The following is an 18,716-nucleotide window of genomic DNA, read 5'->3' on the forward strand; positions in this document are numbered from 1 at the left end:
TAACATGCTAAAAAATCAACCTATCTTCATGTAAATGAGACTGTGTATTGCAGCTTTAAGAATTTAACCACTCGCCGACCGTGTCACGCAGATATACTGCGGCACAATGGCACTCCTGGGCAAAATCCTGTATGGGTACATCCTACATGTTTTTGGCCACTAGAGGGCATGTGCGCACCTGTTGCATGGTGGGGGACCCGATGTGCGGGACCCGATTACCGCCAGCCACACGCAATTAAGTGCATGTGCGCCAGCACAGGGATTTGTTGGATGCCTAGCTGTGTACAGGACCCCAAAATCCAATCAACACTTTAGGATTTCTAAGGGCAAAAAATGGTAATTTCCCTTCCTCACTACCTATCACAGTTTCAGAGGCCCTGAAATGTCCAATTAGCCCAACCCCCCTCCATGACCCCATTTTGGAAAGAAGACACTTCAAGCTTTTTTTCTGAGAGGCATGTTGTGTCCATGGAATATTTGATATTTTGCCACAAGTTTCAGGAAAAGTTTTTTTTTTTTTTTTTTACACAAAGTTGTCACAAAATGATATATTGTTCAAACATGGTTATATGTGGAATTACACCAAAAAAAAAAAAACATTCTGATGCTTCTCCTGAGTATGGGTATACCACATGTGAGAGACTTTTTGGGAGCCTACCCACGTACAGGACCCCAAAAACAAAGCACCAAATTTTTCTTTTTCTCCTCCCTACCCATCACAGTTACAGAGGCCCTGAAATGTCCAGATAGCACAAAACTCCCCCAAATGACCCCATTTTGTAAAATAGACACCCCAAGGTATTTTCTAAGAGGCATGGTGAGTATTTTGCAGCTCTCATTTATTTTGGAAAATGAAGAAAGAAAAGAAAAACATATATTTTTTTATTTTTTCAATTTTCAAAACTTTGTGACAAAAAGAGAGATTTGCAAAATACTCAACATGCCTCACAGTAAATAGCTTGGAGTGTATACTTTCCAAAATGGGGTCATTGCAGAGGCTGTGCTATCTGGGCCTCCGAAACTGTGATGGGCAGTGAGGAGTGAAATCAAAAATGTACTCCCTTAGAAAGCCTGAAGGCAGTGATTGGTTTTTGGGGTACTGTACACAGTTAGACTGCCAAAAAAGTCTCACACATGTGGTATCCCCATACTCAGGAGAAGCAGAAGAATGTAGTCATAAACAAAAAGCTGTGTAAATTCTAGAAAATGTACCCTAGTTTGTAGACATTTGCGCAAACCAATAAATATACACTTATTGACATTTGTTTTTACCAAAGACATGTGGCTGAATAAATTTTGGCCTAAATGTATGACTAAAATTGAGTTTATTGGATTTTTTTTAGAACAAAAAGTAGAAAATATAATTTTTTTCAACATTTTTGATCTTTTTCCGTTTAGATTGCAGAAAATAAAAAATTAAATACCATCAAAAGAAAGCTCTATTTGTGAAAAAAAAAAGGACGCAAATTTAGTTTGGGTACAGCATTGTATGACCGCACAATTACCAGTTAAAGCAGCACAGTGCCAAATTGTAAAAAGTTCTCTGGTCATTGAGCAGCCAAATCCTCCTGAAGTGGTTAATAAAGCACAAGACCAGCACAATTTAAAACAACATATTGCATGATGAAAACAAAACACAACATTCTATCTATTGCTTAGCACATTTATGTGGTCAAACTGCAGAATTACTGCAGCAAGATGCAGCTGGCCACAATTATTACATTGCTTCTCAGTTTTAAACTGTTGTAGAAGTAGCAGGAAGTAAATGCAAAAGGTATATATACAGCTACTGTATATATACAATACTATGTTCAGTAATGCCAACTGGTTAATTTGTAAATTGTTGACTAGTATTTATGATTATGTGCATACCCCTCAATCATTGTAGTAGTATGGACATATACATATCTAGATCTGAGAGATCTTGTACAAAAGAGATAGTTCAATCAGCAATACACATTTATTTATAGGGTTACATAATATATACAGATTACACACCAGACAGTATTTACATCACAATATACAGTGTAGGTCCTCTGGCTTACATGATATTTACAAATTACTCACAGAACCATATTTACAATACAATATAAGGTGCAAGTTCAGAGTTAGATTACCTGTTAACTTCAGGTCAGCCCATGGTGACTGCCGTGTGCTCCCACACCAGAGTGAGTTGGCCTTCTCACAAAGCATTATATCCCCCCCCCCCCTACTTTCTGTAGTGTGGCTAATATAATTCTCCCTAATTGGTCACTGTACCTAGTCAATGTATATTGGGAACAGCCTGATTGGATGGGTCAACGAAAGCTGTTGTTTACTTCCCAGGTGAGATGTTATCAGGGAAAACAAAAGGCCAAGCTTTGAAGTTGAACCAATTACAGTAACACCAACACAAACACTCAATACTTTAAATATATATTTAAATCTAATGGAAATATATTTCTAATTACAATATTGTACAGGTATTAATGGAGATTTCACATAAACTCATAAGGCTACAGATGACCCCTTGTGGCCAGTTGAGAATATGAGACTTGGCCACACATAGAATAATGGTTTATGTGCAATCTTCTTTAATATTTTGAACGTTTGGCTTTGCCCTCTGAAATGAAATAAAACTCTTTAAGAAGAAAAAAAAAACGTTTAAACTCTCTATCTCTACAGTTCACATTTCTGGATCCTAGTATCGGTAGTCCTCACTTGTTCTGAATGTAATAAGTCCATAATAAAAATCATAGGATACAAAACACAATAAAAAAAACAAGAGGGATAAAAAAAAAAAAACATGAGGATCCTTGTTCTCAACCGTCCAATAATGATAGTGCGAAAGTCAATAATGTCAATCTGGTCATGTTGCCCCTGCTTCTGGGACAGCCTCCCATGGTGATTCCCGTTGGATACCGCATACAGTAATGGCCTTTGGATCAGCTTTCCCAGCTAAGATTATACTTTGTTAATGTGGACCGAGGTAGAGAAAGAAAACCACAAGTACCTTTGAGACACATGCATTCAACTTAATGCTCGTCTGGTAAGTCTGAGCAGTTAGAACCTTTTATTAGAATTACCATAGATATACTGCGACATACTAATGAGACCCCTTTCTCAGTGACATGTGTAACAATTTGGGTACGCCCTTCCGCCAGGTGTCTGATTTCCATCCCCCATCTTTCTTCCTCCATGGTCATATGCCTGCAAGTAACTCTGCTCTGCCTTCTGATGGCTACCACTGTGTGTCTGTGTATGACCCTTCAAGTGTCCAGGGGGCTCTTGTTGCCATCGCAACTCACCACTAACTCCTGTTACATGCACTTCATTCACTGCAGGAACCATCTTTCAAACTTTTTTTTTTTTAATCGACTGAATCTTCATGCATAGTGTGGCAGCACGCAGGTAAAATCACCTGGTTGTATTCAGGATGGGAAATATGTGTGTCCTAGATTCAGGCTTTATGCAGACTTTTACAATTAGAGGGGAAGAGTTAATGAGCCCAGCTGTAGTAAGTGGGCTCATTAAGACCTCTACAAAAAACCCCAGCATGCATAGGGAGATGCTCCATCCTGGAACCAGTTTTGTGTGTATAGACTGGGGAGTCTGAGATCTGTTCTGTGCGGTGAGTTAACGCCTGTGTGGCAAACCCCTACAATAGAGACAGGGACTGGGGCAGCACAAGGCTGCACCCAGTTGTTAGACAGGGAGTCTACGTGTGTAGTTAGAGGTCAAGCTGACCAGGATTTATTTTCTTGTTTTATTTTGTTTGGCTGTTATATGTATCACTGCATGTAGCCTAAATAAACCGGATCTTTTGTTTTTTGCACCTACACCGCTGTCTGCTGTGCCTGACTTTGTGTTGTGAACCCATCCAGGGGGTCACACACACCCGCTACCGAGCGAACCCCCTCACAGTTGGTGGAGAATGCGGGCAGTTTTTATTTATTTATTATTTTTTTTTGTTAAGGCCAGCATGGAGGAGAAACTGAGACAGCTGGCTCTAGCAAATGCAAACCAGCAGCAAGCAAATGCAAATCAGCAGCAAACAAATGCAGTTTTACAAAAGAGCCTTGCAGCTCAACAACAAGCCCAGCAGCAGGCAAATGCAAATCAGCAGCAGACAAATGCAACTTTGCAGCAGAGTTTGGAAGCCCAGCAGCAGGCAAATGCAAATCAGCAGCAGACAAATGCAACTTTGCAGCAGAGTTTGGAAGCTCAGCAACAAGCCCAGCAGCGATCTGAAGCCCGCTTCATAGACCTGTTGCAGAAGCAAGAGCAGAATTTTCAACAGCAAATAGAGACATTGATACAGCAACGTCCGCAGACCAATGAAGCAAGTGGGTACAATAATACCGCAACCTTTGGTGTGAGCCGTTTACTGACAAAAATGACTGGAGAGGATGATCCGGAGGTGTTTTTGACCACATTTGAAAGGACTGCTGAAAGGGAAAAGTGGCCTAAGGAGCAATGGGCTGGACTGGTGGCCCCTCTGTTAACTGGGGAATCGCAGAAAGCTTATTATGACCTAGAGCCTGACCAAGCAAAAGACTATGTGGTGCTAAAAGCAGAAATATTGGCACGGCTGGGTGTCACCCTGGCAGTCCGGGCTCAGCGTGTGCATAACTGGACTTTTCAGGTTGGAAAACCTCCCAGGTCTCAAATGTATGATCTCATTCACCTGAGCAGGAAGTGGCTGCAGCCAGAGATTTTGACCGCACCAAACATTGTGGAACGTGTGGTTATGGATCGTTTCCTGAGAGCTCTTCCTACTGCCATCCAAAAATGGGTAAGCCATGGAGACCCAGAAAATGCAGATAAACTTGTGGATCTGGTTGAGAGGTACTTGGCTACAGAGAACTTGACCACCTCTTCCAGGGTCTCACGGACTTTCCCCCCTAAGACCAGATCATCCCCAGTGGGGGATAAGATGACTCCAAGGGGTGAGGGTGGAGAGAGTGAGAGGGTGGGAGTTCTACCTAAGGTCTGGCGGGAGCAGCCCAGGAAGCCCATGCTGCAAGAGGCAGCGGAAAAAATTATTTGCTACCGCTGCCGGCAAGAGGGACATATTGCAGCCAATTGCCCAGTTGTGGATGAGCCTATGCAATGTGACGTTATAAGGGAGAGACGTCAGTCGCTGTTTGCGACAGTTGCATGCACTGTCATTCGGGGACCTGAGAAACATTTATGTAAAATGTGTATTAATGGTAGACATGTTAATGTGTTGCTAGATTCAGGTAGCCTGGTAACATTGATAAAAGCTGAATTAGTTACTACAGAGGTCTCTGGGAAGAACAGGGTGGCTGTTATTTGTGTGCATGGGGACACCCGAGAGTATCCTGTAACTTCAGTGTTTTTTGAGACCCCCAAAGGTAACCTCTCTCATCAGGTGGGGTTAGTGTCTCAGTTACCACATGATGCTATTGTGGGAAGGGATTTTCCAAAATTCTGGGAACTCTGGGATTGTCCTGAGGCCCCCATTGGTGCCCCTATAAACCAGGAAGATGACCAGAATTCCTCTGGGAGTGGTGAGGACTCTCCTGAATTTCCCTTGTCGGTATTGGCGGGGGAAACTCGAGAAACTGGGGAGGAGCCAACATCCTCAGATGAAAACATGCCGTCTGTGGAGTTTTCGGATCTTGAGGTTCACAGGGAAAATTTTGCCACAGAACAGTTAAAAGACCCCACCCTAATAAAGGCACGGGAAAATGTGGTGAAAATAGATGGCGAGTTAGTGAACCCAGATAAGACTTGCCCTTATCCTTACTTCACTATGGAAAGGGACCTGCTATATCGAGTGGCTCAAATGGCAGAAGAAACCATTGAGCAACTTGTAGTGCCCAAACCTTACAGGAAGTTGGTGTTAGAATTGGCTCATGGACACATTCTGGGAGGTCATCTGGGGACAGAGAAAACCAGAGAGAGGGTATTGCAGAGATTCTATTGGCCTGGGGTCATGAAGGAAATAGAAAAGTATTGTTCCTCCTGCCCTGTGTGTCAGAAGTCGGCACCTATGCCACATTTCCGTAACCCACTGGTACCTCTTCCTATCATTGAGGTCCCCTTTGAGAGGATCGCAATGGATTTGGTAGGTCCGATAATGAAGTCTGCTAGGGGGCATCAGTACATTTTGGTTATATTGGACTATGCCACCCGTTATCCGGAAGCAATTCCTCTCCGAAATACCTCGGCCAAAACCATAGCCAAAGATCTATCCCTTGTTTTTAGCCACGTGGGTATTTGTAAGGAACTGCTTATGGACCAAGGTACACCCTTTTTGTCCCGGGTTATGAAAGAATTATGCAAGTTGTACAAAGTGAAGCAATTGCGTACATCTGTGTATCACCCCCAAACAGATGGGTTGGTTGAAAGATTCAACAAAACCCTAAAACAAATGTTAAAGAAGGTGGTGGATAGAGATGGAAAGAATTGGGATTGTCTAATACCCTATCTGATGTTTGCCATTAGGGAGGTACCCCAATCATCTACGGGTTTCTCACCCTTCGAGTTGCTCTATGGGAGACACCCAAGAGGGCTGCTGGATATCGCCAAGGAAACTTGGGAAAATGAGAGTTCTCCTCACAGGAGTGTGATTGAGCATGTCGCCCTGATGCAAGATAGAATTGCACAGGTAATGCCAATTGTAAAGGAACATTTAACCCAAGCGCAGTTAGCACAGCAGAGAGTGTACAACCGTGGGGCCAAGACACGTACTTTTTCCCCGGGGGATAGGGTCTTGGTGCTAGTCCCTACGGTTGAAAGCAAATTTCTGGCCAAATGGCAAGGTCTATATGAAGTAATTGAAAAAATTAGTGAGGTGAACTACAGGGTTAGACAGCCAGGAAGGCGAAAGCCGGAGCAGATCTATCACGTCAATCTGCTGAAAGCCTGGAGGGATAGGGAATCCCTAGTCGCAGAGACTTTGTCACAAGTACAGCCTGATTGCTTAGTTCCTGAGGTTGGAATAGCAGACACCTTATCGAAACCCCAACAACAGGAGGTTAAAGAGTTTGTACTTCGTAACAAAGAGATTTTCTCTGAGCTTCCGGGACAAACATCTGGCGTAGAGCATGACATTATCACCCCGCCAGGAGAAAGGGTAAAACTAAAACCTTATAGAATACCAGAGGCCCGACGGGAGGCAATACGTGGGGAGGTTCAAAGGATGCTGGAATTGGGTGTGATAGAGGAGTCCCAGAGTGACTGGTCCAGTCCTATTGTACTAGTGCCCAAACCAGATGGGAGCTGGCGGTTTTGTAACGATTTTAGACAATTAAATAAAGTTACAAAATTTGACACCTACCCCATGCCACGTATAGATGAGTTGGTTGACCGGCTGGGAACAGCCCGATATATGACAACTCTTGATCTCACCAAAGGGTATTGGCAAATTCCCCTGGCCGAGTCGGCCAAGGAGAAAACTGCGTTTGTAACCCAAGATGGGGCATTCCAATATAAGAGAATGCCGTTTGGGTTACAGAATGCACCGGCAACATTCCAGCGGAAAATGGATAAGATTCTGAGGCCCCATCATAAATATGCTGCAGCTTACCTGGATGATGTGATTATCCATAGCACAGACTGGGTCTCACATTTGCCAAAAGTACAAGCAGTCCTAGACTCTATCCGGGAAGCTGGGTTTACGGCCAATCCAAAGAAGTGTACCATTGGACAGGAGGAGGCCAAATATCTTGGGTACACTATTGGGAGGGGGGTGATAAAACCCCAAGTCAATAAAGTCGAGGCCATACAGAGTTGGCCACGTCCCAACAGCAAGAAACAGGTACGAGCCTTTCTGGGAATCGCTGGCTATTATCGACGATTCATTCCCCATTTTGCTTCTCAGGCTGTGCCCCTCACCAACCTGACAAAAGGGAAAGAGTCGGTTATGGTTAAATGGTCCCCAGAGGCTGAGGAAGCATTTCAGTCCTTAAAAACAGCCTTATGTAGCCAGCCAGTGTTGTACTCACCAGACTTCTCTAAGGACTTTGTTGTACAAACTGATGCATCAGACGTTGGGTTAGGAGCAGTGTTATCCCAGGTCTGGAACGGGGAAGAGCACCCAGTCATTTACCTCAGCAGGAAGTTAAAGTCCCATGAGGTAAATTACTCCACGATTGAGAAGGAATGTTTAGCAGTGAAGTGGGCTCTAGATTCCCTTCGGTACTATCTGCTAGGTAGGCACTTTGACCTGGTGACTGATCACGCTCCTTTAAAGTGGATGGCTCAAAACAAGGAGACCAATAGAAGGGTAAATAGGTGGTTCCTGGCCCTACAGGAATTTAACTTTACAGTTAAGCATCGCCCTGGTGTTAAAATGGGGAATGTGGATGCTTTGTCTCGGATACATGCGTGTCTGGCTGCTTGTGTTACAACCCCAAGGTTGAAACAAGAGGGGGGGGGGGGGTATGTGGCAGCACGCAGGTAAAATCACCTGGTTGTATTCAGGATGGGAAATATGTGTGTCCTAGATTCAGGCTTTATGCAGACTTTTACAATTAGAGGGGAAGAGTTAATGAGCCCAGCTGTAGTAAGTGGGCTCATTAAGACCTCTACAAAAAACCCCAGCATGCATAGGGAGATGCTCCATTCTGGAACCAGTTTTGTGTGTATAGACTGGGGAGTCTGAGATCTGTTCTGTGCGGTGAGTTAACGCCTGTGTGGCAAACCCCTACAATAGAGACAGGGACTGGGGCAGCACAAGGCTGCACCCAGTTGTTAGACAGGGAGTCTACGTGTGTAGTTAGAGGTCAAGCTGACCAGGATTTATTTTCTTGTTTTATTTTGTTTGGCTGTTATATGTATCACTGCATGTAGCCTAAATAAACCGGATCTTTTGTTTTTTGCACCTACACCGCTGTCTGCTGTGCCTGACTTTGTGTTGTGAACCCATACAGGGGGGGTCACACACACCCGCTACCGAGCGAACCCCCTCACAATAGAAACATTGGGCAACAGCTGTTTTCATCTCCTTCTAATGTATCTGGACTCTTCATGTACAAATTCTATATTATATTTAGCTTTTAACCTAAGTGATGTGTTCCTTAGTATACTAACAGTAGGCTTCCTAATGATCACACACTGTACAACACCGCTATTTTTTATAGCCCATTTCTATATTGAGCACCTAGATCAGCCAATGTTACTTTTTAGCATTCAGATGAAAAACCCTTTCATAGTGTGCCTTTTGTAGATATTGCAACCCCTTGAGATATTGCTGAAAGAGACCACCAATTTTTCCTGTCCCTTCGTCGGTCGCCATTTGTTGACTAGTATTTATGATTATGTGCATACCCCTCAATCATTGTAGTAGTATGGACATATACATATCTAGATCTGAGAGATCTTGTACAAAAGAGATAGTTCAATCAGCAATACACATTTATTTATAGGGTTACATAATATATACAGATTACACACCAGACAGTATTTACATCACAATATACAGTGTAGGTCCCCTGGCTTACATGATATTTACAAATTACTCACAGAACCATATTTACAATACAATATAAGGTGCAAGTTCAGAGTTAGATTACCTGTTAACTTCAGGTCAGCCCATGGTGACTGCCGTGTGCTCCCACACCAGAGTGAGTTGGCCTTCTCACAAAGCATTATATCCCCCCCCTACTTTCTGTAGTGTGGCTAATATAATTCTCCCTAATTGGTCACTGTACCTAGTCAATGTATATTGGGAACAGCCTGATCGGATGAGTCAACGAAAGCTGTTGTTTACTTCCCAGGTGAGATGTTATCAGGGAAAACAAAAGGCCAAGCTTTGAAGTTGAACCAATTACAGTAACACCAACACAAACACTCAATACTTTAAATATATATTTAAATCTAATGGAAATATATTTCTAATTACAATATTGTACAGGTATTAATGGAGATTTCACATAAACTCATAAGGCTACAAAATCTTTTCTGTAAAGATTAGTGCTATGGAAAAACAGAAATAAAATTTTGCTGAGAACGTGACAGCATGAAAATTCTCTTTCCTGCCCAAGCCATTTTTCAGGTTTCAGTGCTGTCGCACTTTGAATGATAATTTCGCAGTCATGCTACACTTTACCCAAACAATTTTTTTATCCATTTCTTCACACACCTAGAGCTTTCTTTTGGCAGTATTTAATCACTGCTGGATTTTTTATTTTGTACAAAAAAAGACCAAAATTTTGGAAAAAAACGTTTTTTTTTGTCTTCACTGTGTGCGCTGATGAGGTGGCGCAGATGGGCACTGACAGGCTAAACTGGTGGGCATTGATGAGGTGGCACTAATGAGGTGGCACTGATGAGGAGGCACTGATGAGGAGGCACTAATATGCCTCACTTATGGGCACTGATAGGTGACACTAATATGTGGCACTGATGAGCACTGATAGGCGGTAGTGGTGGGCACTGATAGGCAGCACTGGTGGACACAGATGGGCAGCATGGATAGGCAGTACAGGTGGGCACTGATGGGTGGCCCTGATGGGCATTGATGGACAGCACTGATAGGTGACACTAATTTCCAGCACTTACTGGCATGGCTAATGGGCACTGATTTGTTGCACTTGTGGGCAATGGTGGGCACTGGTTGCTGCTACTGGTGGGTACTGTATGCTGGCATTGGTGGGCACTGTATGCTGGCATTGGTGGGCACTGTATTGTTACACTTTATTTCTTTTTTCTAATCAGGGCACTGATGACAATGACAGTGATAAAAACTATTTTTCTTGTAGGGTGGAAAAGTGTTTGAACCTCTGTCAAGTTTTCATTACTGTGTCACTATTAGGATTCCCAATGCTTCCTATCAAGGTTATGGAAGTCAAAAAGTGATATGAAATCTCACTGATTAGGTTGCAGACAGCATTTTAAATCCTGACAGTAAAATGTCCTTAATGGAGACGCAGAGATAAAACTGATAATGTGTTCTAAACAGAAATAAACATGTTCTAAATATGTCCCACTTTCTCCCAAACTAAAAATAACTTTAACTCTACCTTTAAGCTATACTGTCACATAATTTTCAAAGACAGGCTTATTAGTTCTGATTTCTGGAAGCACAGTAAGAATTGTCCATTAAAGTTAGTGATGTGAAGTCCTTTGCTTGCACCTTTCAGTGCCCAGATGAAATTACACAGAAGTACTTTTTTAGCCCCTATCATCTTCAGATTCCACATACTGCCATACATAAATGTAAGACTTTAAAGCAGAACTCCGGGAATCTGCAAAAAAATGCATTACTACAGCCCCTTACACAAAACACTAAACAGTTATTACATTTGTGAAATTTCTAATTGAGTTTTCAGGAAGTCCTGTCTTTAATTCAAAAAACGCAGCATCTATTCTGCCAATGAGGAACTGTTACAACAGTAATTACATCATGTCCTCTCCTTTCTGTTTACAGGAAAAGTAACTATATTTCCCATGAATCTTTGGGAATTGCAGTGAATGTGGGAGTGTACACTAGGCCTGTACTTGTTAAAGGTGAATTTGCCCACTTCAACATAAATCATGCCCCTCATTCTCATTCACATTTGCACAATGTTTAGTTCATTCTATGTAGTCTACTTTCATTAACTAGTTGCTGACCGCCGGCCGTCAAATGACGGCCAGGCGGCGCAGCTATTGTGGCGGGAGGCCGTCATATGACGGCCTCCCGTTTAAACAGGGATGCGCGCGATCGTGCGCGCGCATCCCTGTTTCTTCGGTGGCGGCGTGTCACGGAGACACCGCTCGCCACCGAAGGGGGTGAACAGCCATTCGTTATGGCTGTTTACCACGTGATCGGCCGTGATGAAGTCACGGCCGATCACAGATGGTCACACCCCCTATGTGCACGGCGCATGCGCGCGATCGCGAGCGCGCTGCACGTGCACGTCGGTGGCGGCGTGTTCCCCGGGAACACTGCTCGTCACCGACACTGGTAAACAGCCATTGGCTGGCTGTTTACCCACGTGATCGGCTGTGATCCTTTCACAGCCGATCACTAAAATGTAAACAAACCGCGGTAACGGGATGTTACCGGGTTCTCCTCCTCACACACCGATCGTGTGTGAGGAGGAGATTGCGGTAACATCTCGTTACCGCATACAGTGTACACCAATCACACTGATTGCCCCCCCCCCCCCCAATAAAGAGGACCTGTCACCACCCCTCATAGTACCTGTCAATCACAGTCCATCAGAGTACCTGTCACAGTCCATCAGAGTATTTGAGTACCTGTCCCAGCCCATCAGAGTACCCGAGTACCTGTCCCAGCCCATCAGAGTACCCGAGTACCTGTCCCAGCCCATCAGAGTACCTGTCCCAGCCCATCAGAGTACCTGTCCCAGCCCATCAGAGTACCTGTCCCAGCCCATCAGAGTACCTGTCCCAGCCCATCAGAGTACCCGAGTACCTGTCCCAGCCCATCAGAGTACCCGAGTACCTGTCCCAGCCCATCAGAGTACCCGAGTACCTGTCCCAGCCCATCAGAGTACCCGAGTACCTGTCCCAGCCCATCAGAGTACCCGAGTACCTGTCCCAGCCCATCCGAGTACCCGAGTACCTGTCACAGTTCATCTGAGTACCCGAGTACCTGTCCCGGCCCATCAGAGTACCCGAGTACCTGTCACGGCACATCAGAGTACCCGAGTACCTGTCACGGCACATCAGAGTACCCGAGTACTTGTCACGGCACATCAGAGTACCCGAGTACCTGTCACGGCCCATCAGGGTACCCGAGTACCTGTCACGGCCCATCAGGATACCCGAGTACCTGTCACGGCCCATCAGGGTACCTGAGTACCTGTCACAGTCCATTAGAGTACCGAGTACCTGTCACAGTCCATTAGAGTACCGAGTACCTGTCACAGTCCATTAGAGTACCGAGTACCTGTCACAGTCCATTAGAGTACCGAGTACCTGTCACAGCCCATCTGAGTACCCGAGTACCTGTCACAGTTCATCTGAGTACCTGTCACCGCCCTTCAGAGTACCCAAATACCAGTCACCAAACCATCCGAGTACCTGTCACCAGGCCATCAGAGTACCCGAGTACTTGTCACCAGGCCATCAGAGTACCCGAGTACCTGTCACCAGGCCATCAGAGTACCCGAGTACCTGTCACCAGGCCATCAGAGTACCCGAGTACCTGTCACCAGGCCATCAGAGTACCCGAGTACCTGTCACCAGGCCATCAGAGTACTCGAGTACCTGTCACCAGGCCATCAGAGTACTCGAGTACCTGTCACCAGGCCATCAGAGTACCCGAGTACCTGTCACCAGGCAATCAGAGTACCCGAGTACCTGTCACAGTCCACCTGAGTACCCGAGTACCTATCTCCAGCCCATCAGAGTACCTGAGTACCTATTTGCAGCCCATGTCTCATAGAATATACGTTGGGGTGTTTACTTTCCAAAATGGGGTCATTTTGTGGGTAATTTCACTGTCCTGGTGGTCCAGGACCTTCAAAAGTGTGATGGGTAGGAATGAAATAAGATGTGTCATTTATGCTCCTAGAACGCCTGAACGTACTACTTCAATGTTTGGCCCATCTATGTGGCCAGGCTGTGTAAAAGTCCTACACATGTGGTATCGCCATACTCGGGAGGAGTAGCAGAATGTATTTTGGGGTGTAATTTTTGCTATATACATGTTATGTGTTAGAAATATCTTATAAATTGACAATTTTGTGTAAAAAAAAAATGCGTTTTAATTTTTTTCCACATATTCCAAAAACTTCTGGAAAAAAATGAACCGTTCAAAAGACTCATTATGCCTCACAGATTATACGTTGGGGTGTTTGCTTTCCAAAATGGGGTAATTTTATGGGAAATTCCATTGTCCTGGTACTCCAGGGCCTTCAAAAGTGTAATAGGTGGTTGAGAAATGAGATGCGTAATTTTTGCTCGTAGAACGTCTGAAGGTACTACATCAATATTAGTGCTCTGTATGTGGCCAGGCTGTGTAAAAGTCTCACACACGTGGTATCGCCGTACTCGGGAAGAGTAGCAGAATGTATTTTGGGGTGTAATTTTTGCTATATACATGCTATGTGTTAGAAATATCTTATAAATTGACAATTTTGTGTAAAAAAAAATGCGTTTAAATTTTTTTCCACATATTCCAAAAACTTCTGGAAAAAAATTAACCATTCAAAAGACTCATTATGCCTCACAGATTATACGTTGGGGTGTTAGCTTTCCAAAATGGGGTGATTTTATGGGAAATTCCATTGTCCTGGTACTCCAGGGCCTTCAAAAGTGTAATAGGTGGTTGCGAAATGAGATGCGTCATTTTTGCTCGTAGAACGTCTGAAGGTACTACATCGATGTTGGTGCTCTGTATGTGGCCAGGCTGTGTAAAAGTCTCACACATGTGGTATCGCCGTACTCGGGAAGAGTAGCAGAATGTATTTTGGGGGGTAATTTGTTGTATACATATGCTGTGTGTGAGAAATAACCTGATAATATGACAATTTAGTAAAAAAAAATAAAAAAATAAAAAAAATCTTCATTTTGCAAAGAATTGTGGGAAAAAATGACAACTTAAAAAAACTCACCATGCTACTTACTTAATACCTTGGGATGTCTACTTTGTAAAAAGGGGTCATTTGGGGGGTATTTGTACTTTCCTGACTAGTTAGAGTCTCAAGAAATGAGATACACCTGATGTACTGAAGGCCTGATCAGAAGTGATCAATTTTCAGTGATTGGCACCATAGTTTGTAGACTCTATAACTTTCACAAAGACCAAATAATATATACTAATGTGGGTTATTTTTACCAAAGATATGTAGCAGTATAAATTTTGGCCAAAATTTATGAAGAAAAATTACTAATTAGCAAAAATTTATGACAGAAACGAAGAAAAAGGCATTTTTTTCACAAAATTTACGTTTTATTTTATTTATAGCACAAAAAATAAAAAACCCACTAGTGATTAAATACCACTAAAAGAAAGCTCTATTTGTGTGGAAAAAAGGACGCAAGTTTCATATGGATACTGTGTTGGATGACTGAGTAATTGTCATTCAAAGTGTGAGAGCGCTGAAAGCTGAAAATTGGTCTGGTCAGGAAGGGGGTGTAACTGCACTGTACTGAGGTGGTTAAATATATCCCCCTCCAGCCAGAACAGCAGATAAATATATTGCCCTTACATGCTTTATTTAATGATTACTGCCCATAATGATATAAACACTATACTCTGCTGAAATTCAGTATTAGAAATATTCCTCCTCCTGCAGCGTTGGTAACATCATTCAGTGCTTGTATGGTGTATGTGAGCACATCCCCAGCCGCAACACAGAGAGAGAGAGAGAGAGAGAGAGCTGGGACATGCTGCTTTACATTGGTAACACAAGCAACACGGTAGCATGAGAAAAAAAAAGTGAAGTGCTACCTTATTAATCAATAACTTAACAATAATGGTGGAACCATCTAGTGTATGGAAATCTCAATAACCTGCAATAATACCACAATACCAGTCTCTTTAATATGTCAATTCACATATAATACACATCAAACTGAGAAGAAAAACATAAAAAAATGAAACTTAGCAGGGATGGTGGAAACCCCTTCTATAGATATTGGCCATACAGAGTAACCTCAGTGATATGTGATTTCACATGTAAGATGCATCAAAAGGAGAATAAAACAAAAGCATTTTCTAAAACTTAGCAGGGATGGTGGATTGGCAGCACTGATTAGCAGCATTAATTGGCAGCATTGATGGGCACTGAGAATAAGACATAAACATTTTCTAAAACTTAGCAGGGATGGTGGATTGGCAGCACTGATTGGCACTTATTGGCAGCACTGATTGGCAGCATTGATGGGCAATAATTGGCAGCACTGAATGGAGGCATTGATGGGCACTGATAGGTAGCACTGATGGGCACTGATTGGCAGCACTCATTACCACTGATAAGTGATGCTGATAGACAGCACTGATGAGCACTGATTGGCAGCACTGATGGGCACTTATTGGTGGCATTGATGGACACTGATTGGCAGAACTGATGGGCACTAATAGGTGGCACTGATTGGCACTGATAGGCAGCACAGATTGGTAGCACTGTTGAGGCACTGATTGACAGCACTGATCGGCACTGACAGGCACTGATTGGCACCACTGATTGACACTAATAAGCAGCACTGATTGGCAGCATTAATTGGCAGTATTGATGGGCACTGATTGGTGGCAATGATGGGTACTGATAGGCAGCACTGATGAGCAGCACTGATTGGCACTTATAAGTGACACTGATAGACAGCACTGGTGGGCACTGATAGGCAGCACTGATATGCAGCACTGATGGGCATTGATTGGTGGCATTGATGGGCACTGATATGCGGCACTGATTGGCCCTGATAGGCAGCACTGATTGGCAGTCCTGATGGACACGGGTTGGTGGCACTCATAGGCAGCACTGATGGGCACTGATAGTCTGCATTGATGGGCACTGATTGGCAGCACTGATGGGCAGTGATAGTTGTCACTGAAGGGCAGTGATGGGTGGCACTGATGGGCAGTGATATGTGGCACTGATGGGCAGTGACAGGCAGCACCGATGGGCACTGATTAGCAGTACTAGGCACTGAATGGCGGCACTGATTGGTACTGATAGGCAGCACTGATTGGCAGCATTGATGGGCACTGATAGGCAACACTGATTGGCAGCACTTGTGGGCATGGACAGAGGAGAGGTTTTATGTGCATAAGTGAGTGATCAAAGATAGCGGTGCCCATGGCACTGTAGAAACCTCACGTAATGGAAAGTAGTGTACCATTCTTAATCACACCTACTGTGGCATTGACTGTCAGAACACTTTGGCTATGTTTACATATACATTATGTGTTATTCATGTTTTTCTAGCAGCTTTCCTTGTGCCAAATGTGAGACCCTTGCTACAGGTTTAAAGTCATATTACTGTAAGGCAGTGTACATCAGGTAGCAACTGATGGCTAAATATACTAAGCAGAACAATAAGTACAACTGTATCAGTACAAATATCATGGAGGGGGATGCTTGGCCGTCCATATTGATCAAATTTGGTGCAAGTGAGAGAATTAATTACCAATAGACATTAATATGAGTAAGTTTAAATTAACAGTGAGCACTACTTGGAAAACATTTGGGGACTCATGGGACTTCCATTTTTTAAGTATGACACCTCAAGCTGCCAGGAAGATATGAGTTACCACAGGTCTCATGTGATGCAGTTATGAATCTATTCCCAAGCTAAAGAGGAGTTCTAGCCGCTTCTGTGTTTATTAAAAGTCAGCAGCTACAAAAAGTTTAGCTGCTGACTTTCATTAAACACACACTCATCTGTCCCATGATCCAGCGATGAGGCTGCCCGAATCTCACTTCTCTCCCTCTTCTCCCTGCGACGCTAGCATTGCAAGTGTGGACACCTGGCTGTGACAGCTTGTGGCTGAATGGCTGGGAAATTTTCTGGGACCTGCGATGTGCCCAGAATATTGGAGGGAGGGAGGAAGAGAACAGAACTTCCGCTCGTAGAGCAGCGGCGCAGCGAGCGGAAGTGGGAGCCAAGTACCTGTCAAAACTAGGTACCCACTTCCCCCCCAAAAAAATTACATGCTAAATGAAGGCATGTCAGGGGGTCAGGAGTCCTTAAAGTGGAAGTTCCACTTGTGGATGGAACTTCGCTTTAAGCCCTTGTACACACGGTCGGAAATTCCGACGTAAAATGTCTGAACGGACCGCGTTGTCGGATAATCCGACTGTGTGTGGGCTCCATTGGACAATTTCCGTTGGAATGTCCGACCAACAAAGTTTAGAGACAAAGGAAAAGGTCTGGTGTCCCCAGTGACACACTTCCATCCCTGTAATATATAACAAACAACAAAGGATTCGCCCTGGGACTTTAAATGAAGTGGGTACTGTTTCCGCCAGTAAACATAACAGTAGTAAATATAATATATGGTTTATTCAAGTACAATTGTTTACATGGATAAATAACATCAACGGTTGCCAATATAAAATATATAAACAAGGAGTATTGGTACATAAATGTAGAAGTAGTACATGGTACACGGGCATCATACTACCCGACTAGTTTCGTGAGATCCAGCTCGCTCTTCAGGGGTGGATGTGTGTAACAATGTACCTAGAATGAACAAAAATATATATGTTTGGCAATATAGCACAGTATTAGTTATAACAGCGCAGGGTAGGAGGGGTTGTAGGCCCCCCCATACTTACCACTGAGCTTGGCCATGGCTCCAGGTGTGCAGCCTCGAGACGGCAGCAGTGTATGCCTCCCCTGGGAGCTGAGGGGGCAGGATCAAATGGGACCCCATCCAGGGCCAAACGGAGAGCAGGCATGGCAAAGGTGTAGTGATGTATCCCTAGGGTCCTCATTGGTCGATAAAACGTATAGGCTGTGAACATAAGTATGTTTGTCAGGCATCTGAAGTAGTAGAGTAAAATCAATAGATATTGGTATAAAGATATGTATGCATGTATGCATGAATGAAAGGCCTGAGCCAAAAGTTGTAGGGCCATGAAGATGGTTAGAAACCTAGGACAACAGAGGGGTACTACCAGGTGACAAAGAGAGGGGGGAAAGAGGTGAACTACAATTTTGTGGGTGGTGATGTATCCCTAGGAACCTCATTAGTCCATAAAGCGTATAAGCTATAAACAAATATGTTTATCAGGCATCTAAAGTAGTAAAGTAAGATCAATGAGTATAGGCATAAAGATATGTATAGCCAAGTAAAGCTTGAA

General features: G+C 43.7%; 1 protein-coding gene and 1 long non-coding RNA gene across 51 annotated transcripts in view; one reads left to right on the forward strand and one right to left on the reverse strand.

The window, feature by feature from the left end:
- TRDN (triadin) overlaps window positions 1–18,716 on the forward strand; it is a 1,056,665-nt gene that overhangs the window by 1,000,046 nt on the left and 37,903 nt on the right. The gene's annotated exons all lie outside the window — the stretch shown is intronic.
- LOC143990137 (uncharacterized) lies at window positions 17,895–18,237 on the reverse strand. The gene is made up of 2 exons (XR_013277174.1): window positions 18,189–18,237; window positions 17,895–18,093 (listed from the first exon to the last, which is right to left on the reverse strand). It is a non-coding gene; the product is annotated as an uncharacterized LOC143990137 (long non-coding RNA).

This window comes from Lithobates pipiens, unplaced genomic scaffold, assembly GCF_037356315.1.
Source record: "Lithobates pipiens isolate NorthernLeopardFrog02 unplaced genomic scaffold, aLitPip1_a1.2 Scaffold_18, whole genome shotgun sequence".
NCBI lineage: Eukaryota > Metazoa > Chordata > Amphibia > Anura > Ranidae > Lithobates > Lithobates pipiens.